The 25,506-nt window shown below is 39.3% G+C and overlaps 1 protein-coding gene and 1 long non-coding RNA gene across 3 annotated transcripts in view; one reads left to right on the forward strand and one right to left on the reverse strand.

The window, feature by feature from the left end:
• Nucleotides 1-674, reverse strand: part of LOC145254685 (uncharacterized) — a 147,177-nt gene extending 146,503 nt beyond the window's left edge. Inside the window, exon 1 of the long non-coding RNA XR_013863793.1 lies at nucleotides 534-674. This is a non-coding gene — a long non-coding RNA (uncharacterized LOC145254685). The remainder of the gene's footprint in view (nucleotides 1-533) is intronic.
• The window catches only part of LOC145254672 (dolichyl pyrophosphate Glc1Man9GlcNAc2 alpha-1,3-glucosyltransferase-like), a 174,517-nt gene that overhangs the window by 129,520 nt on the left and 19,491 nt on the right, over nucleotides 1-25,506 (forward strand). The gene's annotated exons all lie outside the window — the stretch shown is intronic.

Here is a 25,506-nt window from a genome sequence, read left to right on the forward strand (position 1 = left end):
AAGAATTGAACATTTTAATATGCTGAAAGAAATAAACGGTAAGATGATCAACATCTTGAAATTTGGAATATAGACGTTTTGTCATTTATTTGTATATGCTCTATAATTATATCAAGCTTCATAAATTAAAGGATTGATATAAATAAATGGTGAAATATAATTGAATAAGCATATTTTCCCATAAAAAGGTGTGTATATATATATATATATATATATATATATATATATATATATATATATACACACACACAAGCACACACACACATATATATAGACACACACACATATATATATATACACACACACACAAACTTGAAAATATTTCTTAGTTCACTCAGTGTGTGTGTGTATGTATGTATGTATGTATGTATATGTGTGTGTCTATAAAGAATTAGTTTTTTCTTATATTTTTCTTTATCTTTTATTAATTTTGTTTTATTCAATGTATTTTCTAAATCTCAGTTATTTGTATGTCGTTGAAAAAAAAACATTCAATAAAAATACTTTTTTTCTCTCTCACGAGTCCGACTTACCTTTCGTGTCGCACGCGTTTGTCGTGTCTGATCCCAATCCATTAGGCTTCCATTAGCCGAAACACTGTCGCAGAATAAGGCGACTCACCAGCCGATCGACAATTCTGTACACTGATTCCAAAATGCGCTTTAGACAGAAGTGAAGAAAGAAAAAGATGAAATAAAAATATAAAACAAAAATAAAAATCAATACACAGCATAGAAAAAGAAAGAAGAAAAAAAATAGACAAGTTTTGAAACAAAGATTTCTTTTATTTCGTTTTTATAGGGAAAGAAAAGAGGAAGAAAAATTTTATTTAAAAAAATTGATAATCGTGATAATTATAATAGGTTCAAGGTGACGCCGGTATAAATGTGTCATTCTACTTGAGAGACTGATCCTTGTTTTCCCCCTTGCATGAAGAAAAACTAATTGGGTTTTATAAAGCTATCTTTTCTTTAGTTTTGCGTTTATTGATTTTTTTTTTTTAAACTCTGTTTTCTGCATGTTTCTAATGCATATACTACACACTAGACTACACACGCACGCAGGTGTAAGTAAATAACGAATCGCTAAGATAACCAAACAGATGGTCCAAGACAAAAAGTGTTAAGTAAAAAGATATTTTGTTCATGAAAGTAAAAATGCATCAAACGTTTTATTTGTTGTTGTGTATGTGTGTGTGTGTTTTCACCGCCATTAATTTTCATTTTTTCCCTTTCTTTCCTCCAAGTTTTCCGAGGCCAAAGATTTTCTATTTGAACAGCTGTTATTTTAACAACAAATATTCCTTCATCATTAACATCTATTCCACTCATATTTCATGATTACGTCATGTCGTCAAACACTTGATCTGTTGCTTTTGTTGCCTATCAACCCGTTGTAAGAGGGTTATTTGATGCTGAAACCCCTTACCTATCAGAAAATCATTCACAATTTGGTTTGGTTTACCTGTTTCATGGCATATCAATCTACTTTTTTGGTTATTTTAATGAAGCATTCATGAAATTTTGTGACTAATTCAGTAAACTTTTAAAGGTAATCTGTTGTTGCTACATTCAGAGATTATGGTGGGTGATACATAATTCTGCAGTGTTATGTTTAGCGTTATTATAATGAAATATGATGCTAACACATTCTGTGTAATATACAGCATAATCACATTGATACATCAGTTTTCGTTAACTCACCAAAGTTAAACAACGTTGAGCTTGGTTAGTGGCATATAGGTAACCATTTGGATATACCAGATACTGTATGTAGGATAGGAGGACAACAGGAGGAGGCAAGAACTGCAAAAACCCAACATCATCTCCCCTAACTGGGATATATATACAATTGGGGAACGTTTGTGAATTTGATATTTCCAAAACACTTCTGACACGGATAGTGTGGATAAAGCTATGCTTGTGTGATGTTGATTTAATGGGGGTAAATCGAGTAGAATTTTATTTATGGGGACAGCTCAACAAGAACTTGTTTCAACTCGACTTAAAGGTTACCATGTTGTATTCAACTGGGAAGCAGGACAGCGGGCAGTTCTGGAAAGAAGCTTTGTTTATGGAATCTGTATTTAGATATAGGCACAGATAGAGAGTAGGGGAAATTGTTTATAGTGGTTTTAGCCAAATGCTTTTTATTTTCCTTTTTCTCTGGGCTATATATGTGATCTACTTTTTTACAGGCGGGCTCACCTTTGCCAACTGCACATATCGAATAGTTGACCTTTCACATTTGATGATATCACTTTTGACAACCTGACCCCATCGTCAGTAAGACATTCAAAGGCTAGAAGTTTTCACTTCATGGTCTTTGACCGTGTCCCAAATGCCACAATCCACACATGATGTAAGCTTTCTAGACTTGAAGAAATACTTATTATCAGTGAACTCCGATAATTTGGGCATGCCCTTCTTTGTCCACCAACTGATCTAATTCGAGGCAATAACACCAACACTACCAGGATGGCGCAAGAAGATTGTTGGTCAACTGAGAATGTGACTTGTAATGGTAAAAACTGACTTTTTTTACAAGGGAGTCACCACTTTGATAAGGTCTGGCGGCCATTCGTAGATAAGGGTTAATGAATATAATGTGATAGTGTAGTAATCGTTAATGGTGTAAGTTGGGTACAATTTGATTATTTAAGGGAACAGTTCAATAAGAACTTGTTTACATTAGACTTGAAGGTTATTATACTGTAGTCAGCCAGAAAGCAGGCCAATGGAACAGTGTTCCACAGGCAGGCAGTTCTAAGAAAGGAACTGTTTGTGGAATCTGCATTTAGATTTTGGCACAGATAGAGAGTGGGGGAAAATTGTTGATAGTGGTTGTAGCTAGTCGAGTATTTTTTGTGAAAGTTTGGCAAGGGGAAACCATGGATTGGAGCTCAGACGAGCACTTGCCATGAAAATAATGATAGAGGAGTTGGAAGCTATGAACAACCCTCATATATTTGGTGTGCAATTATGGAATCGTGAATGTCTGAAGTATGTCGAGGAATCGGTAGCAGATAGACTGCCTTGACTCGTGATGTGATGAATTCACTTAGAGTTGGCTCAACCCACCCTGGGCGAATACCATCAGAAGTACAAGTAGGACCAGCAGTGACGTATGTGGACCAGTTATAAAATGACACTGAATGAACAGTGGAGGAATTTATTCAAGCTATTATTATAGAAAAAATTGGAAACCTACTGCATTCATTACTGATACAGACTTTGTAAACGATCTTGCATTAATATCTGCATCGAACAAGCCCAAGTATACTCACAGAGACTTGAAATGATAACAGATATCATTGAGTCACTTATCAACCACAAAAAAAAAAACATTAAAAAAAAAAAAGAATTATACTAGATATCACGGTGCACAAAATACTAAAGATTTCTTGGAAAAATATTCACGAGAAAGTATAAATCACCCACCGTATTCTCCAGAACTCACACCAACAGATTAGCATCTTTTTAGAAGTTTTTAAAATCATTTGAGTACATTATGTCTTACTTCAAGAAAAGAAATTGAAGAGGGTTTTTTTTTCATTTATTGTTTTTATTAAAAAACGGAACTTTATGATTACAGCATAAAAAAAATCGAATTGGCAGATGGAGATAGGTTGCAGAAAAAAATGGAGGTTACATAAATGATAAATAAATATCCTGTTATTAGTTTGTTTGTTTTTTTTTAATTGTTTTGGAATTATAATTAGGGTGTTCGCTAATGGGCAAGGAGATTGTGGCTCAGTTCTCTGTCAAGATAGCAAAAAACTAAAAAAAAATAGAACTTGATAACTTTTTGCTGAATACTCAGCATTATAAGATGAAGACCAAGGATAAGTGGAGCAATCCAGAGGAGGAGTGGAGCTTTCTGACATCTTTGTGTAGCAACTGTGGTTAATTCATTTGTTTTATTATCAAGTCTTAAAAGCATAATACAACCTGATATTTTTTCTGTGTTCTTTTATTATCAAGATGTTACCTTTTATTAAGGCCTAAAGGCCACTCGAGAATAAGGGTTAAATGAGTGCCAAGTGGATGAGGAGACAACACTGATGATCGGCAATGGCGATGGTGATTAGGTAAAATTTTATTATATAAGAGGGCAGCTCAACAAGAACTTGTTTACATTAGACTTGAAAACAACCATGTTGTTGTCAGCTCGGAAGTAGCCTTGTGATATTGTGTTCCACAAACTTTGCCCATGGAAGTTTCGTCTAGTTTTAAGTAAAGAGAGAGAAAAATAGACTATTGACGGTGTTTGTAGTTAGACAATTTTTTATTGTGAATGTTTTACAGGGTGGTACTATAGATTAAAGCTCAGTCGAGCACTTGGTATGAAAATAATGGTAGAGTAAAGAAAGAATGTTTTGGGACAATAACAAATAAAAAGTGACTAGCCAGAATCAAAGTTTGACTTGAAAACTATTTAATGACATTTTTTTTTAAAACCCAGCTAACACTATTTTATATGTCACACATATGTTCGTATTAGTAAGTAATAAAAAAATGAAATAAAAAAACGGAAAGAAACTGAGACCTCTGCACGCGAGTATTTTTTTTTTTAAACAGTTCACTTCTTCTAAGTAAAAAAAAAAAAAAAAAAAAAGTACTCAAGCTGAGATTGAAACCCAAACCTAAAGACATTGAGTCAAGTATGATAACTATTACAAAGGCTTGCCATGATCCTTAAAAAGTGTTTTCAAAGCTCGTGAAACAGTTGACAAACAGATAAATATCCGGTGACTCCCAAGTACCAATTTTTCAATTTTGACCCCGTATTAACCCTTTGTTTTCCAGATAAAAACCGATTAAAAAGTTGTTCACATGTCTGAATACCCTACATACCAAATTTCAAGTCGGTAAATCAAAAATTCGTTGAGTATATAGATTGAGAAGTGTCTTCACACACACACACATTCTCACTTTTATAGATAAGCGTAATTGCATTCTTTATACATCTGTTTAACTGTTTGGAAAATAACGGCCAATTTCAGAAACAAATATGCATTGAGCTCACATGGGATCCATTTATCAAGATTTTTCACTGTATCAATTTGCTTTATGTATGTTGTATATATATATATATATATATATATATATATATATATATATATATACACACATTTATGTTAAATACTAGCAGGTGGCGCCCGACATTGCCTGGTCGTAAAATAGGCTTAAATATGATATTTTAATTTATGCAGATTTCATATGTGTCAATTTTCTATCGATTATTATATATTATATTGTACCCAATACATAGTAATGATTTCAAAGGTAAAAAAAAAAAAAAATACATATGATGTCATCAGCTAGACTCGAAACCAAAATCCACACATATAACCCTCCAGCCTTAGTCATTACCATTTGAGTTATCATCAATTATAGCTAAAAATGAACTAGCATTAACATATATATATATATATATATATATATATATATATGCGCATGTGTACAAGAGAACTTTCAGTCCACTTATGCCTCTTAAGTTCCAGTTTCCTTCAATTTTGACCCCTTAGCAGCTATTTTTACATGCAAAAAAAAACCCATAAAAAACGGTCCACAAAAAATGCAATCATTTGACCCGCCTTATGCTGCACTGCGATTTTGATAGAGTAGATAGTTTGAAAAAAATGGAGACAGACAGACAAAATGAGTTTTATAAATTAGATTACAGTGAGTGAATATGCTATATTGCCACATTCATTTTATTTATTTGATTTTTTTTTTAACTAAAACATGGTAATAAGCCTTTTTTTAGTGTTACTCTAATTTACGTGATTAAAATAGGAATTAACAATTTAATAAAAATATATTCGCTAACAAAATTGGTTTACAAATCTATAATATAAATCTCACCTGTCTGTTTAAATGTATGTATGTATGTTTCACAAAAAACTTTCGACAAAGTCGACAGATTTTCACGAGATCAGTATCATTTTGAAGCTCAAACTTTCGGACAACAAATATCAAAAATTTGGCCAAAAACATTAATTCCTTCACCCTCAAGTGGGCACTTTTCTACAGGAAGGGGTCGCTTTTTTCACCGATATTTTCAAAAGTTATCGCCTCTTTTCGATTGTCTAGCCTTAATTTGAACCTATGTCACTTCTGGTTTGACAGTGGATGCAGCAGCAACACGTCATGTTTTTTTTTTGGCTCAACCAACACCCTTACACACACCTCCACTTTCTTTTCTGCCTTCGTGTCACAGGTTCAAGCCTGCCATCCTACTACAACTTTTTTTTTTTTGCTCAACACACACTTACAAACACCCGAGCAACGCCGGCCACCCAGGCTAGTAATTAATTTAAAAAAAAAAAAAAAAAAAAATACTTGTAATAAATGAATATCTGAATGATTTCAATACACACAGAACAGTCAATCCGAAATATCGAAAGAGAATTCTAAATCAGTCTCAGAAATAGCCAAAGCATTTTATGATTTGTAAAAACCACAAAAAAATAAGCAGACGACACTAAGTATGCTATGGGTGAAGTTAGGATTAGGATTTGATTTTTTAAAAAATACATTTTACCTCCTAAAAAACTAATTGATCCCCTCCCCTACAAAAATATGGCTTTCAAATCGTAAACTATTATGACCATTTTTGTTAGCAACTATTTTAACCAGGTTAACACACATAAAAAACGTTCCACAACAAATGCAATCATTGACCTGCCTAACGCCTTTCACCAACCTTCCATCTCGGAGGAGATACAGTTTGAAAAATGAAGACTGGCTGACGGACAGTCAGACAGGTTGACAAACATACCGAGTTTTATAAATTATATTTGTTAAAGTAGAGTTCATTTTTTACTATTTCTAATCCATCTGACAATAGCTCAAAGAATAACAACTAAGGCTGGAGCACTATGTTTTGGTTTCGATTTTAACTGATGGAACCCAAGTGGAACCCAAGTCATAGCTTTTACTTTTGAAATCACTACTATATATTGGGTACAATATAATAATCAATAGAGAATTGGCTCTGTAATAATAATAAATACAAAATCTGCATAAAGTATTATATTTAAGCATATTTTACGACCGGGCAACACCAGGTGGCCTGTTAAATATATATATATATATATATATATATATATATATATATATATATATATATATATATATAGCAGGCATAAAGTTTATATGCTGCAATACAATTTTGTTATATGATCCATTAAGTTGCTTAATTTCTCTCACTGAACTCTATGTATTTCATTCAACAACTCGCTAATATTTCTATGAACATTTAAAAAAATAGTGGCTCTCTCCTTTCAGCTAATTTACACGGTATGTTTGAACATATGTATGCAAATTAGATACCAAAATAATAGAAGATATTACTTCATGGATAATATGGAAGTAAAGAGATTTTTATTATTTTTTGGTTATGCAAGAAGATAATCTTAAGTTATACTGCAGATTAGGAAATTTCAAATGAAATCGGTCGTAAAAAAATGTGGTTTTGACCCAACAGGTTACAGGTAGGTTTAGTATATTCTAAATCAAGATTTACATTATTACCTCCAACTGCATCATATCAACCTATCAACTATCAACCGCTCAATTTTCTTTTATGGAATGATTCTTCATGTATGAAGACAAAGAATTAAGACTTGCATTCTACTTATGCACTAGCCTGAGTGGCCCGGCGTTGCCCGGGTTTTTGGAGGTGTGTGTTGAGCAAAAAAAAAAAAAAAAAAAAGTGGTAGTAGGCAGGCAGGCTTGAACCTGTACCATGAAGGAGGAAAAGACAGTGAAAAAAAACTGTCTTTGCCGTTGCATCCATTGCCAAACCAGAAGTGATGTAGGTTTTAATTAAGGCTAGTCAATAGAAAAGGGGGGATGACTTGCGAAAATATCGGCAAAAAAGCGACCCCTACGTATAGAAAAGTGCCCAGTTGAGGGTGAAGGAATTAATGTTTTTAGCCAATTTTTCAATGTTTGTCGTCCAAATGGTCGCGCTTCAAAGCAATACTGATCTCGTGAATAGCTGTCGCCTCTGTCAAAGTTTTAGGCAGACGCAACATACATACATACATACATACATACATACATTTAAACAGATAGGTGAGATTTATATAATAGATGAAGTGATTCTTCAATCTGATTTTAATGCTCACTTATTGATAAGTTTACACTTACTCTTTCTGTAGCTTTCTTATTTCTTTAGTTGTAAAGAACACCTGGTCACTTAAGTGCATGCACGACTGGTGATTTTTATATTTTTAACTTTGTACAAAGGTTACTCTTCTTTTTGACCTTTTAAATGATTCTTATAAGCAAAATGAATCAATAAATATAAATAATTGCTCTCTTCAAAAAATGGTGAAAGTTGCATTTGCAGGATGAATATGATTGCTTGAAAATTGCATTTGCAGAATAAAAAAGATTGCTTGACAGTTGCATTTGCAAGATAAATAAAATTGCTTGAAAATTGCATTTACAGAATCAAAAAGATTATTTAAAAGCTGCATATGAAGAATGAAAATGATTGCTTGAAAATTGTATTTGTGATATTAAAAGAATTGCTCAAAAGTTACATTTGCAGAACGAAAAAGATTGCTTGAAAATTGCATTTGCAGAACGAAAAAGATTGCTTGAAAATTGCATTTGCAGAATGAAAAAGATTGCTTGAAAATTGCATTTGCAGAACAAAAAGGACTGCTGGAAAATTTCATTTGAAGAATAAAAAGGATTGCTTGAAATTTGCATTTGCAGAATAGAAAGGATTGCTTGCAATTTGCATTTGCAGAATAAAAAGGATTGCTTGCAATTTGCATTTGCGGAATGAAAAGGATTGCTTGCAATTTGCATTTGAAGAATAAAAAGGATTGCTTGAAAATTTCATTTGCAGAATGAAAAGGATTGCTTGAAAATTTCATTTGCAGAATAAAAAGGATTGCTTGAAAATTGCATTTGCAGAATAAAAAGGATTGCTTGAAAATTGCATTTGCAGAATGAAAAGGATTGCTTGAAAATTGCATTTGCAGAATAAAAAGGATTGCTTGTAATTTGCATTTGCGGAATGAAAAGGATTGCTTGAAAATTGCATTTGTTGAATGAAAAGGATTGCTTGAAAATTGCATTTGTTGAATAAAAAGGATTGCTTGAAAATTGCATTTGCAGAATGAAAAGGATTGCTGAAATATTGCATAATTTATAATGCTTGTAATTGGTTTTCTGTATCAAATAAACAACCATAATGAGTAGATGTGTGCATGTTTATGAGCCTTCTTGTTGGTTCAATCACTATAAATCATGATGAAGAGGGAATGGAACTACAAATGGTAGAAGGAAAAGAATGCAATAAAAAAAAAATCGTATGTAATCATTTCTGGTAAAATGTCAACATAGAGTATATTATATATTTAGTAAATTAGTTTATAAAAATATTTCTGCTGAGTAATCTAAACAGAAAGGTTTATATCATTTGCCGAATCAATTAGTCAGGTTCTACTGATGAATTAATTTGGGAAATACAAACGTTTCTGTGTAGCTTACTTGCCATAAGTATATCATTATACGACCACATAGTTCTACGAATGCATTAAATACTGGACTAAATACTGAAATACATACATGTAACTAACAGGTCTTGTATTCCAATGTTGCCCATCAAAATTGAAGAACTTAATAAACTGCTCTCTCCCTTTAGCTGATGACCTCATAGCACTTCTGCCCCCTTGACGCATACACTCCTGACTAATCTGACAAGCAGCAAAATTCCACCTCTTTACTGTTGAGGTCCCAAAATGCCAGAAGACTTCTACTCTAACAAGCCTGGGTGCTCGGCGTTGTCTGAGTGTTCGGAGGTATGTATTGAGCAAAAAAAAGTGGTAGTAGGCAGGCAGGCTCGAACCCGTACCGCGAAGGAGGAAAAGAATGTGAAAAAAAAACATGACGTGCTTGCTGTTGCACCCATCACCAAACTGGAAGTGATGTAGGTTTAAATTAAGCCTAGACAATCGAAAAGAGGGGATGACTTTCGAAAATATCAGCGAAAAAAGCGACGGGTTTGTATTACTGTACACATAGATTAAAAAAAGTTGTCAAAAAACAAATATATAACAAATAAATGTTATCAAAGGCAAGATAAGTTACTTTTCTGCCAAACTGGATATATTTTTTGTGTTTTTATTCAATATAACATATTTATTCAGCTCGAAAAACATACAGTGTTTACCGATGTATTGGAAAATTCAAGATGGCCTCTCACACCCTCTTTAACACGGTAAGTTTGGGAAAAGGTGTTATAAATAAAAAACTATACAAAATACTATTAAAAACCCGCCGAATATATGTCAACTTATGTCACGGTAACATATATTGAGCGAGTTTTTAACAGTATTTTATCTGGATTTTTGTTTATAACACCTTTTCCCAAACTTACCGTGTTAAAGAGAGAATCAGACGCCATCTTGAATGTTTCAATACATTGGTAAACACTGTATGGTTTTCGAGCTGAATAAACATGTTACATTGACTAAAAACACGAAAAATATACCCAGTTTGGTAGAAAAGTAACTTATCTTGCCTTTGATAACATTTATTTGTTTTACATTTATTTTTTGACAACTTTGTCGAATTTATGTGTACAGTAATACAAACCCAAAGCGACTTCTCCCTGTAAAAAGTGCATAGTTGAGGGTGAAGGAATTAATGTTTTTGGCTAATTTTTCGATATTTGTCGTCCGAAGGGTCCAACTTCAAAACAATACCGATCTTGTGAAAATTCATCACCTCTGTCGAAAGTTTTAGGCAGACATACAGACATACATACATTTAAACAGATAGGTGAGACTTATATTATAGACTAGCGGAGGGGGGGGGGTACCCGGCGTTGCCCGGGTGTTCGGAGGTAAATCAAAACTGGGGGGGGTAAAATAATTAAAAAAAAAAAAGTGTTGGTAGGTGAGTACGAGGATCGAACCCGAACCCTTGAGGTAAAGTTGGAAATTAAAGTGTGAAAAAAAAAAACGTGTGATGTTAACCAGTGGGCCACCGTGCGATACTTAACGGAAACACGTTTGAATTTATTTAATTACTTAGATTTGGCAGGTGCACGTTTTAATGACTTAATGAGGTCAAGTTTGACTGTATTTCATTTATTGTGGGAACGCTTTTTTTTATTTTTATTTTCCCAAGATGTTGGGGGGGGGGGGCCAACTCCCCTTGTCCAATTTGAATTTGTTGTCTGATATAAGGAAAATATTTCCACATTGATCAAAGCTGATTGCTTTCGGACATTTCCGGTGATGGCGACCGGAAAAATACCGCCAGAATTAGTGTTGCTTTTATTATAGAAAAAAGCCTAATCCACATGCGACGAGCGACAAATGTTGAATATTTATCTTCCCGAAGTCAAGCAAATTAAATAGACAGGCGAGCTCCGTTGTTAACACGGAGATATTTTCTGAAAAAAGCCTTTCTTGGACATACACAAAAAGCGAACATACATACATACATTTTCGCTTTTATATATATAGATGGCGTCTTCCTTTGGACTGCTAGACTTTAGAATTCCCTCCATTTTTTACTTCCTTAACTGTAAAAGTTTAAGCATGATGTGAACAAACATCTTGCTGCTCAACTCCCCACAGTCCACTGTTAGACAGGATCCTAAATGGTAACCTCTTACATCCAAGTGTTAAAATGCCTATTTTGGGGTGAAAAAGAATTTTTTAAAAATGAAACTCCATACAAGTTATTGTTGTCAATGCGATTTTACAGTTAATTAGAAGGTTAATAAGAAGCGTATTTGCACTTGGAAAACATTATCCATATTTGAATTATCTATACTTCTATAAGTCTTTTTTGTGTGTGTGTGTATTGATATTCATATTAAAAAAACTCTTTTTTTTCTCTTTATTAGTATTTATTTGCTTCCCCACCAAAGCAAAATGTGACACGAGGCCGTTTTTAATGTGGGGTTAAACCAGCTCCCTGAAAAGAAGGCAAAAGGGGCACTCTGGTTGGGACCAAAAATAATAATTGTCTCAGTATAGAGGGTTTTCCTTCTATTGACCGAGACAAATTACCTTAAGTATAGCATCAGAACAGATACTACACTTTCAGGTATTAAATCTTTTATTCGGCCTAAAAAGTTAAACATGAACAAAAAACTTAGGCACAAGGCCAACTTAAAAGGAGGAAAACTGACCTTGGCTCTAAGGCCAAAAACTACAAAAAAAAAAAAGCAAGCCTTTTTTCTATTTATTTAAATATTTATTTAAGAAGAAAAATCACAAATTTTACAGAATTTTAGGGTTAAAATTATATAAAACAGGCAACTAATTCTTTTTAAATGTGGCATGAGGCCAGAAAGGGTGTGGGGGGGAAGATGGGTGTTGGGGGTCGTCCACTTGTCTATTCCCTATCACTAGTTGCAATCACCACAATACCGCATTCACTCTAGGAGTTGGATCTACTTAAAGCCCCAGATGACAATATGTACAATTTTTTTTTTTTTTTTTTTTTTTTAACAATAAAATTATATACAATGGCTTTTTTTTTTTTTTTATAAATAAATATATAATGACTTTATATTTACAATGAAATTATGACAAAATGGAAATTGTGATGTGTATGATATATGCGGATGATGGGCGGGGATAATGAGAGCCTTAAAAACACCCCAAAATAAAGAAAAATAACAGTAATAAAAATAAATGAACCAAATAAAACGTTAAACGGTGAATGTGTTAGTACAGACCCACCCTTACCTATTTAATTTTGAAATGCTTCCTGTTTTCCGGTATCAGCCGAAAACAAGGGAGCACTTCCTAAGAGGGAGTGGGCACAGCTACGGACAAAATAAAAGGGGGGGGAAGGGATATTCGGTGACCTCCAAGAAAAATAACATCGGGACGGGTTGGGACTAAAATAAATTAATCAGGACTGGGCTTCTTTGGAGGTATCCTAACACCTAAAAATAAAAATTGGGGACATGGAACTCATTTATACCAACTAGCTAAGGGACTGATCCACTACGGGATTATCTTGATCTGGTCTGGGGGTTGCTTTTACGGTCGGCGTGTGCCATGCCTAGGCAGGGAACACGTACTCAAGCTTGTTTCGTACAAACGCACATAAACTAGCGGTGTGAATCCACCTCCTACTAAACTGTGAGCGAGATAACCTCCTTCTATCGCATCTAATTTTGATTTTAAGTTGGTGTTTAAAATACAAAATCAGATCCCGATGAGAAGGTGGCTCCCCCCCACGCCCTATCTCTATGCGTGAAACCCACACTACCAGTCTAGCTACGGCCAAGGTCGCTAGGAACACCATTCGTTCCTCCCTAGGCCACAAGGGATCTGCGTTGTAGACAACGGATGCTAAATCCAGGATCGTCACCTGATCGGGGACGATGCGAGCCGTGACCTCACTGACATACTCCCAGAATTCACGGAGCTTGGAACAAGTATAAAAAGCATGTTCTACGGTTTCTAAGCTATCTTCGTCGCACCGTGGACAAAAGGGACTAAATACCATACCAATTCTAAACAATATGTCATTGAGGGGTAGAGCGTTTCTAACCAATCGCCAGGTCAGGGAAAATTCGGAATTGTTAAGGTATCCCCGGCCTGGCGCCCAATTCCACAGAGAGCGAACCTCCCCCTCCGACAGCTGCAGCCGCTCCCCAAGCGGGTCCGAAGCGGTCCCCACCACTAATCCCCGATATAATGCCCTTCTAGGCTGTGCAAGGTCCAAGGACCCTGGCATCGCTCTAAGCGCATTTCGGCATTCGTTGAAGAATCTTGATTGCCCTCTCGGCCTTCTTTGGCATTCAATTAAATGATTGGGGATAAGGTCGGGAAAAGCTGCACCGACCGCGGGACCCCAATCAGACTCCTCAATCAGAGTTCTACCCAGGAATGCCAACCTTTCGGCATTTTTGTGGCTAGCCAGGTCAGGCATCCCCAGGCCCCCATCTTCAAGACGTTGAGTGCAGACCTGTCTACGGACAAGCGGCCGTCACTCATTCCACAACAGTAAGAAGAGCGCACGCGTTAAGGCCGCCATGCGGACCGCAGGCAGAGGAAGTACAGCCAATCGGTAAAGGATCAGCGGAAACACATAAGTGGCGCATGCCTCCGCCCTACCTTTAAGGGACAATCCCCTTCGAAGCCAAACCCTCACAGACGCTTCGACCTTGCTCTGTACTTCCGACCAGTTCTTATCTAGACATAGACCGGGTCCAAACCAAACACCCAGAATACGGACCGGGCCATCCGTCCAGACAAATGCGCCAGGCAAAGCATTCGAGCCCCGCCAAGCGGCCAACCTCAGGCCAACGGATTTGCTGAGATTGACTACGGCCCCTGTAACTTGTTCATAACGCTTGAGAGCCTTAATCACCGTAATAATATCAACGACGCTTGAAACAAATACAGTGACATCATCAGCAAACGCGGAAACCCTGGCTCGCGCACCGCCAGGAAGAGCAATTCCGCGCAGGGCCGGTCCAGCCACCCTGGTCCTCACTTTCCTAAGGAATGGTTCCAGCGCGAGGACATACAGCAAGGGTGACAACGGACACCCCTGTCGCACCGACCGAGAAACCGCGAACGGCGCCGACCGCACCCCGTTGACCTGCACAACTGCCGTCGGCCGAGCGTACAAAATGGAAATCCATCTGCAGAAGCCGGATCCAAATCCGGCGGTCTCTAAAACAGCCATCAGGAAACGATGATCCACCCTATCAAACGCCTTGGACTGATCCAAATTAATCAGCGCGGCTTCAGTGTCGTCTTCTAAATTTTCTATGACTGTACGTATCAAATGCAAATTATTTTGAATTGATCTTCCCTTCACAGCGTAATTCTGATCCGGTTCGACCAAGTCAGCGATAACAATCTGCAAACGATTCGCCAGCACTCGGGCCAGGATTTTTAAATCCGTATTCAGCAACGTGATTGGCCTAAAATCATCTATCCCCCCAACATGTGTGTCGTTCTTCTTCAGAAGTGTGACCACTCCTTTGGTAACCTGACTCGGGATAGATCCCGTGTCAAACCAGTGGTTAAACACACCCGTCAGAATCGGAACAAACATGTGCGACATCCTCAAGTAAAGTTCGTAGGGTAGTCCATCCAGTCCTGGTGATCTGTTATAGGCGACCTGCTTCATAGCAGCTATGACCTCACACTCTGTAACCCGACCATCGCAACCAGCCGCTCGGGCCGCCTCCAGGCGGGGCGAGCCAGCCAAATAGTTGCCAAACTCCTGGACGTGGAGCCTGGACAGCTGCGCAAAGAGATCTTCAAAGTGCACTCGAAACCGCTCGCAAATCCCCCGAGCCGACACTAAGGAGTCCCCTTCCGGGCTCTGAATTTTATGAATGTAGTTATCCGATTTGCGCCCGAGCGAATAGACTCGTTCGGCTTTGTCAACATTCACAGCTTCGTTGAGCATCTTTTTAATTCTAGCCCTAACTACCTGGCCCTGATATCGCTCGCTAGCCAAACGACTCAGGTCCGCCTTAGCTAACCCTATTTCTAGGGAATCCCCCCCAGCCACCGCCCGGGATAGTCTATCCTCTAGACGCTTCTCTGCCTTGGCCCTATCTAGCGCGAGGCGTTGGCCATATTTGACAGAGAAGTCTCTAATGCTAGATTTGGCGTTTACCCACCACTTACTCCCTGTAACCGCCCCCACTAATCCCTTCTGTATGTGTTTAGTTAGCCTTTCCCGAAAGTCACCTATCTCCAGTAGGGAGGTATTTAACTTCCAGTACCCAGCTAACTTGGGGTTGCTATCTAAGTCTAACCTGGCCACAAGTAGTTTGTGGTCAGAGTGGCCTAACCAGTGGAACGTGGGACAAGATATGTATTCTATGTTGCCTCTTCTAACTAACAACCGATCCAAGTAAGTACTTGAAGCGGAAGGCCTGCTAGAGAGCCACGTCCACGTCTCCCGCCCCGGGTGATCCACCCGATACCTGTCTACCAGATCGCATCTAGCCATCAGGTCCGACAGACTGATTTCACACCCATCCGTCCCGCTAGTCCCGCCCACCTTATCTGCCCTGGGGTCAAGGATGGCATTCCAATCACCCACTAGTATTAACCGTTCCGAACCCCCGAGAAACACCTCCAACCGCCGGAAAAAGGAAACCCGCTCCCGTACGCAATTGGGTGCATACACCACGACGACTCGAAACGCTCTATTTGCCACGGCAACATCGGCCACGATCAGTCTACCATCAGTATCCGCGTGAACAACGCTAACCATTGCAGAAAGGGTGCGCCTAACTAACAAAGAAACCCCCCTACTTTGACTATCACCGTATGTTGAAAAGACATCATAATGCCCCTCCAGCACCCGATGATCGTCAACGCAATCGTAGTGAGTCTCCTGTAACGCAGCCATATCTATATTAATCGACATGAGGTCCCTCAGTACCCTAGCGGCTTTGCTTCGGCACCTCATGCCCCTAACATTCAAACTACACAAGCTCAAGGACGTGGCCATTGTGTCTAGATATCCGCAACCACCGACCTAAAGTCTTTGCTAGAAAGGGTGCCGCAGGACTGGGCGAGGTTGCCCGAAAGCAACTCGGACGTTACTCGTCCGTCTCGCGCAATACCTCCGACATCCAGGGGAAACGTTAATTTAAGGGCCCTATACAAACAAGGGTGGACGTAAATAGGAACCCTACCTTCGCATCTCGGCACCAGCTGATTGAGGGAGTCATGCCTCTCTTCCACCAACTTTAAATCTGGAATCGCCCCCCTGGCGTCGTCGATCATATTCCACATGGCCTTCGTGCGTCCAGTTTTTGTATGGCGCACAAAGGTCATGACTAGGGGGGCGTCTGGAAAGTTTTTAGGGTTGGTAACACTTTTCCCGTCGATTATTTTCATTTCTCTAAGCGGCTTAATCAGACCCCTATGGCGCTGCGTTATATACGTGTCAGCGTGAAGGGGGTCTACTTCGCAAATCCGGTCTCCAGGAAGGTAGGGGAGCTTTTTCGTCTTTTCACTCCTTACAGGAGATACAGAGGCGGCTCTTCTACCGCTGTTGGTTTTTGTCGCCGGCTTCTCCCGGGACAACGAGCGGGCACCGGTTGGGGGGGTATCGAAAAGGGATGGGGATTTTGGTTCAGCCAATGGGGTTAGGGTAGGGGTTTTGGGTGGCTGCACCGTAGAGACAGTCTTCTCTACATTCATAGGGGACGGGGAACGGGACCCTGCCTCCTTGTTTTTTCTCGCCTTCTTTTTAGTTTCCTTTTTCGGCACTTGTTACTCTACCACAGTAGCCGTTTCCTTATCGTGCTCCCCTTCTGAGTCAGACGAGGAGACCGGATGCATTCTTTTCTGGCCGCTAACAACTTCTTTAGTGGTAACGTTGGTGGAAGAGACTGTTGACGACACTGTGGGAACCGGCTGACCTTGTACCTCAGGGGGCTGCTCTCTTGTGGAGGGGGTCTTGGTGGTTCTGCCATTCTTCTTTACCACTGTAGTCCAGCCGTCCGACGTTGTTGCTTCTTTGCCCCCTCCGGTTAGCTTCTCAGGGGCTGCTGGTACCACTGCCGCCGGCTTTGCTACTACTACTACTGTCTGTGGGTTTCTTTTCGGACATTCCCGTGCCATATGGCCCTGCTGTTGACAATTCCAACAGTGGGGCCTGCGACCTTCTACTATAATGCTCATCGACCATATGTCGCACCTGAGCATGGGGGGGATGTTTTGTAATCCTTCCTTGTCAACACGCATTTTTAGGTTGTAGTCCCCTACCATAAGGTTACGGGGACCACAGACAGGAATGACGGACTCTACGTCCCCATATTGACTCATAAAGGCCCCTAATTGCTCAGGGCCGAGAATACAGGGGACTCCCAAAATAGACACGTTCGTCCGCGTCTTACTTAAATATTCCGGCTTAAGTCGAATATGTCGCCACATGTGTTCCGATTTGAATATATTGACGGCGTCTTCCTCTTTGGGCAGTAGTAAATCCCACACTGCATAGCTTCTACGGCAGATATAGGTTGCGGGGATATTTAATTCCCCCAGAATTTTCGCCATGTCGTCTTTCGGCACACCGGTTAGTGCTCGTTTCTTTGTGTCTATGGAGACTAACGATATTATTCTCTTCGAAAGTTCTTCCATAGTTTTCGGTTCTACTCTAATAACATTACCGTCGGTCAAATCCTTGTATTTTGTATCGAATAACCGGCGGTAATCCCCGGGAGTTAGTTGCGACTGGGGGCCCCATTCTTTGACCACTGCCGCCGCGGCCGTCTGCGGTGTTGATATTATCGTCGGTGACACTGTTAACAGCGGTGATTTCTGTCCCGGGGGAATAATAGAGCCGGACGAGTCTATTGTTTGTGAACTTCCTGGCAATGTCGGCCACTCTCCTGGTTTCTCCTTTGGGGACGACGGTTTAGGGGTCAGTGCCGGTTCTTTTGTGGCTGTGGTACTAGCTGCCCCATTTTATTTTTCAGTCTGAGCGGCCCCCTTTCTTTCTCGTTGACGCGACTTTCTCGCTTGTCGTAGTAGCAGTTGTTGTCTGTTGCATTCATCTGCGCTACTGTCGCTGCTACTAAATTCTATGTCGGCTTGCCTCGCGGCGTTCAACTGTTCATCTAGAAGCGTTAACATGTTAATAGCCTCTTCCCTGTCGTCCGGCAACCCGTTCGAAAACGTCTGCTCCGACTCGGTGTTCCTCGATATTGAGATATCTCCAGAGGTTGCTGGTTTAATTCCCGACCCTAGGGGGTCCGTTCTCCTATGGGCGGGAGGGCTGACAGTTAAAGCCCTCTTCCTCTGGTGATTCCACCGAGTCGGAACACCTCTTTCAGCTGGCCTAAATCTACTGCTACTACTATTACTGCCGGGAACAGCAGTACGACTAGTTACGTGAGGGTCGCTGCCTAACGCAAACGATTCCCCTAGATTAGCGGTGCGGGGGTCAACAATCCATCCTAGTGGTCTGTCTACTGGGCCTGAACCGGCGGGCGTGTCGGGGACACGAACGCCAGAAACCGGGTTAGGCGGGGGGTCGGAACTCGGACCACGTGGCGGTAGAATTTTTCCAAGGCCTAATCCGGTGCTCAGAGGTGGCCGAAGCCCCCTCTGGGAACCGGACCCCGGGCTAGACATGTCTGCACTGGAGCCCGGACCAGCTACCCTCCTCCTCTGCGTCTTCTTCCCGGTTGGCCTGGCTGAAGTTTCCGTTGGATATGACTTCGAACAACCACCTCAGACGCAGACCGGTCGAGTCGGAAAAAGAGACAACCTGAAATAATTCGTAAACAAGACAGTTAGTGGCCTCGCGGGGAGGCAGAAAAATAAAAACAAGGCTCACCCGCCCAACAGGGACTGGCAGCCGGTCTTTGGACAGCAGCAAACAGAAAACACAGCCGAACTCAACGCTCTTTTCTATTTATTTAAAAAGAAAGTACAACTTTCTTATATATGAGTCTGGAATTGCATTCACTAGCAAAAGATCTAGCTGATTTGCATATTCTTTTAAACATTCATTTTAATTAATTCCCTATTAGTTGCTTTGGTTTTCTAATGGGATAATCATCTTTAGTTAACTATTATGTGTAATTATATTGATGCAAATATTCTACATGATTTATACTTGTATAATATTTGCGAAAAAATTTATAATAAACACATAACTCTTTCCATATATATTTATGTATACGTATATATATATATTTTTTTTTAACTTTTGCTTACTAAACTCCTCCTAGATTTTTTGCTCTAGACATGAAACTTCATATATAAGGTATTTGAATCCATGGGAAACTTTATATTTGAGTTTTAGTCCGGGAAAGTCTGTACAAAAGTGTGAAAATTAAAAAAAAAATAAATAAAATGGAATTTGCCAGGTGAAGGCCAAACGCCGGTATTATGAATATGGATACATAACGTAATAGTTATTGGTTCATGTTTTAATTTTTAGCCTTTCAGCAAACATGTCTTCATAGCTCAGTCATTAACAACAGAGGCAAAAATAAATTGTAAGCTAAACGTTTTGGTTTCGATTCTTGGTGGTGGTGGTGGTGGTGCATAAGTCATTTTTTTTTTTTTTTATGTCTCGCAAAACCTTCCGACAAGCGCGTCGGAACGTGATAAAATTGATATCATTTTAAAGCTCAACGACAAATATCGAAAAATTGGCCAAAAACATTAATTCCTTCACCCTCAACTTGGCCATTTTTTACACGGAGGGGTCGTTTTTTTTGTCAACACTTTCGAAAGTTATTGTCTCCTTTTGATTGGCTACCCTTAATTCCAACGCTTGCGACTTCCGGTTTTGCGATGGACACATCAACTAAGATATTGAGTTTCTTTTGCACCTTTTTTTCCTGCTTCACGGATTCGAGCATGCCTGCCCACTACCATTTTTTTAACACCTCTCTCCACCCGGGCTGCCCGCTGTTTTTTTTTATTCCCCCCCCCCCTGCTACTACTACCTTAATTAATGTTTTTGGCTAATTTTTCGATATTTGTCATCCAAAGGGTCGAGCTTAAAAATGATACTGATCTCATGAAAATCTGTCGCTTCCGTTGAATATTTTAGGCAGACATACAAATATACATGCATACATACATTTAAACAGACAGGCGAGATTCATATTATAGATCGAATTTGCTTTTTGTTTTGTTTTTTACTTACCTCCCCACGAGGGCAGACTTAGACACTAGGTAAGTTTTTAATGTAGGAGAAACTAGCTCCCCAAAAAGGGGCACTCTGGATAATAACAAAAATAAAAAAATTATCAGTCATAAAGGATTTCTCCTCCATTAACCAAAGTGTACCTGGATGTGTTGAAGAGTGTGGTGATCCCTTGGTGCAATTAGATGCTGCTTGCAGATCCTGGGTGTGGCAGCGGGACTTGCCACCAGCCCACAAGTCCAAAGAGACCCAGGCTTGCTTCAGAAGCTACAACTTTGTACCTTTTTCTAACTGCCCACCTCCTACCACAACCTGAACCCACTGAACTACTTTGGTTTGTTTTTTTTTTGTTTTTTTTACATGGAGTTCACCACTTATCAAGGCCCAATGGCCACTCGGGGATAAGGGTTATTGTGTGTACATTAATCAATGGGATAGTGTAGCAATAGTATTGAAAAATTGATAAGGTGTCATTACTTAGGGGGCGGTTCATCAGGAATTTGTTTGTGTTGGACTTGAAGACATCCAGGTTGAAGTCGGGAGGGAAACAGGCAAGCGGAACAGAGTTCCACAGGCGTGCAGTTCTAAGAAAGAAGCTTTGTTCATGGAATCTACGTTTTGATTTAGGCACAGATAAGGAGTGGGGAAAATTATTGACGGTGGTTTCAGCTAGTCTGGTGTTTTTTGAAAAAGATTGGCGATGGGAGACAAGAGAATGGAGCTCAGACGAGCACTTGCCATGGAAATAAAGATAGAACAAAGACAGGCTCGCTGCGTCTCTTCTGTGGGAAAGAGGTTGCAGGGTAGAGAAAAGGGCATCCCCCACCAAGCCACGAAGTCTATTTTGTACTCTGTCAAGGCAGGATAGGCTGTTTTTGGCAGCTCCCGCCCTGATGTGGCAGCAGTACTCCATCTTTGGACGTACTTAGCTCTTATATAGATAGAGAATTGCATCATTAGTGAGATATCTTCTGGAGTGGTAGAAGGATCCCACCATTTTCCCAGCGACCTTGGCCACAGACTTGATGTATGTGTTCCATTTAAGATCAGGAGTAAAGGACAAACCTAGAAGCTTATCAAAACATGAGGCCTCCCCTAGACAAGAGCCATCCATTTCAATTGATGCCAGATGGGGATCAGAGCGTTTATGATGTAGAGATAGGAGCTTGGTCTTAGATGCATTAAAGATAATCAGCCACCTCTTTCCCCACTGTACCACGCGCTCAAGATCAGAGGAGAGAGAATCAGAGAGAACATCATCATTTACGGCCCTTGATGTGTTACCATAGATGGTCGTGTCATCAGCATAGATGTCAACGAAAGATTTTAGTATGTGTTTTGGGAGATCATTGATGTAGATCAGGAAAAGAGTTGGGCCCAGTATGGACCCCTGAGGGACTCCAGCATTAATACTGTGGGCCTCTGATTTCTGCCCATCAACCACTACTCTTATGAGCCTACGTCGAGAACATCAGCAACATGACCTCCCAGAACACCAAAACCAACCTGATCACCGCCATCTGACGAGTATTCGCTGAGCTTTCGCCAACGCTTGTGGAAAAGGCATGTTCCCAGTTCCAGACCTGTATAAAGGTGGCTACATTGAATAGATTTCAGCTCTACTACAAAATCAAGTTATCTGAATTAATTTTTTGGATAAAAATTTTAAAATAATGCTGTAATATTGTTTTCTTTAGGACGACACTTTTATCATTCCACCCTGTATTTTACATTTTTTTTTTTTTAATTATTTAAATTTTAAAAAACTATGATAGAAATGGTATGAGGTTCATCCCAAAAGCAAGCCGCCTATTTTTTTAACTTAAAAACTAAAACGTTGAGGAGCTATAAAGACAGGAGTGGTGCCATTAAAACGAGCGACCTTTTCTGTTCCAGAATTTATTTTTCTACATAGTCACCACGATTCTCAACGCACTTTTGCCAGCCATTTTTACGCCTCGGGTGTAAAAGTCCGGAGCTGCTTTATCACTCACATCGCTTTCCCTGCTCTGGAGTTAACGAACCCATATCCTAACTTTGCTAACATCCCTTGCATCGACTTTGTAAGCATTCAAAAGGTGTCTGCGAATGTTGATCGGTTCAATTTTTTTCTTCATGGAAAAATTCAATGGTGCATTTCTGCTTCTGAAGTGCAAGGATTGCTTTCTTAGATATTTACATCGTCAGTATCAACAACAGAGAGGTGAAGATTTCAAGTCATGAATGCATAAGTTTAATCATCATAACAATACAACTTGCAATCTCTTATCTATTCAGGCGGAATAAAAAGAATAGGAGGCATTACCTTTGAAACATCCCTCCTTATATGAATAGACATACACAGAAATCCTTATTTATTCCAGAGACAAAGTCTGGGTTTTCTGTTATGAGAAACATATATCGGTCTGCTAACTATCTTTCAGCTATAGACACTTGAAATTACTTTTTAATTTGATACTCTATAACATTAGAAGTTGCACCCTTGCAGATAGAAGTTTTGAGGAATACAATTACGATGGAAGAAATTTGAGAAAGGTGAATCAGAATAAGATTTATGTTGAACTCAATTTTAAATTGGCTGCTTTAAAGTTTATTCAAGCTGCTGTAAAATTCAGTCATTAATTCTTCTGTTCTCCATTTTTCAATGCATCTAAGAATATCTATAAGAAGCTCTGTCCGTCAGTCAGACAAAACTTCTGATAGATATTCAGTTTGAAATAGCATTTTCTTTGATGGGCCAGGTTCAAGTTTCAAATAGCATTTTTTTCTGAATCCAGTGGATTCCATACTTAGATATAATATCTCCAATAGAAGAAACGGCCTTGAATAAACCTAATGCACAAGGAGATGAGCTAAGGTGGAAAGTGAGAATTCAAAGCCTAACTTTTCAAATGAAGAATTGGCTATGAAGATGATATTCAATTAAGGCCCATTGTCAGCACTCGAGGTTCAGCATGCCATCCATTAAGCTGATTCCTGATAGATTCAGGGTGGCATGATAAAATTGTTGCTCTAAAAAAGACAACATGATTCCATTTGATGAAAAACGGTTTTCTTTTTTTGTTGTTACTAGTTGGCCAGTTGTGTACAGATCCCAAGAGTGATAGGAGCTTTCTATATCATGTCTGAGAGTGACACAATGCTCCATCAGCGAGATTGATGATGTGCCATTGTATGAATCATGCTCTCTTCCAATCCAAGTTATGACTACAAGACAAATGCCAGCATCCTCAAAATACCTCGCTGGATTACCATGAATTGCAGGTACATGTCCAGAGTGATAAAAACAAAGTTTCTGGCCACGGTTATGGTCTTTAGTATGGTTTCAAGTGATGGCTACATCATGCAACTTCACATTTTCGAAGTCGGCTTGAAAGTCAACACCAAAGTGTACCTGAATGTGCTGAAGAGTGTGGTGATCCCCTGGTGCAATCAGGTGGTCGCTGGCAGATCCTGGGCATGGCAGCAGAACTCAATGGCAGCCCGGAAGTCCAAAGGAACCCAAGCTTGGCTTCATAATGAATGCTACGACTTTGTACCCTTCTCTCACTGCCCCCCCTCCTCCCCGGCCTCTACTACTGCGTTTGGTCATTCGTTGAGAACATCACTGACATGATATCCCACAATATCAAGGCCAGCCTGGCAATGGTCCTGTTGTCATAACTTGGATCAGAAGAGAGCATGGTTTGTACAGCGGCACATCTCCAACCTCGCCCATTGAAGATTGGGCCCTGTCGGTGGGGCATTAGAATACGCCGACTGCCCCCCTGCAGAGGGTAAAAGTCCCTCAATGGGGGTCCTGGATATGACCTTAAACTTTATCCAGTGGTGAGGCCCCAGCTTGTGGGCTTTGGGGAGTGTGGAGCCACCCTTTAATTATCATTGCTCCCAGGTCGACTCTGACCCGGAGTGGTAGTACCTGTTAGGGTCCCAACTATGGGTTAGATAGAAACCGACGTGAAAACAACAAATATATTCTATTAAAAAAATTTTTATTTAAAATCTTTGGATTCGGCATTAAATAACCCGAAAAGGGTTGATATGCCGTAAAACAAAAACAACCAACCAACCCATTGAACATTGTGTCACTTTCAGACGTAATAGAACTTTCCTATCGCCTTTTGGGATTCGTATACCACTTGGCAACTAGTAGATGATCTACAATAAAAAAAAAAATAAAACTGATTTTCATCAAACGGAAATGGAATCATGTCGTCTTTTTTAATGGTTTTTATTATAGTGAAGTATTTTTCTGTGACAATATATACATAACATCCCACAGAAAAATAAGAAAGATCTTATCCACTATCTTCCTATTTGTGATGAAATTTCCTGACACATAACCCTAACTCTAACTTCTAATGGAAGATTCAATCTTCTTGCTTAAAGTAACTTTAAGTGGAATTTTTTATTTTATTTTTATGCACCCAACATTTAATCATGCTGCAACTCCATCACTGAATGTTTTAAACATTGATTTGAATCAGACTTAAACCATGAGTAACACAGAATTGTATCGATTTTAAAAATATATGCAAAGTTTGCTACTTAAAGATTCTCTAATGGGAGTTTAATGCCACAAAATTAAAACTTTTGCTAAATCCATAAACTCGGTCATGTAATTCCTATTTTCACATATTTTTTTTTATTATAACTCTTGATCGTGTAGCATTTTTTTTCACTTCTCACATATTATCCAACATTTTCAACTTTTATCTTTTCTGTAATAACTAGCAGGAGTACCCGGCGTTGCCCGGGTCGTATATAAAATAAAATGAAGTTGCGTTTGACTACACTTGCTAAATGATTTTTTGCTTTAATTTCATTATTTTTACTGTGCAAT

This window comes from Euprymna scolopes, chromosome 3 (genome assembly GCF_053919585.1).
Source record: "Euprymna scolopes isolate OS-2025 chromosome 3, ASM5391958v1, whole genome shotgun sequence".
NCBI lineage: Eukaryota > Metazoa > Mollusca > Cephalopoda > Sepiida > Sepiolidae > Euprymna > Euprymna scolopes.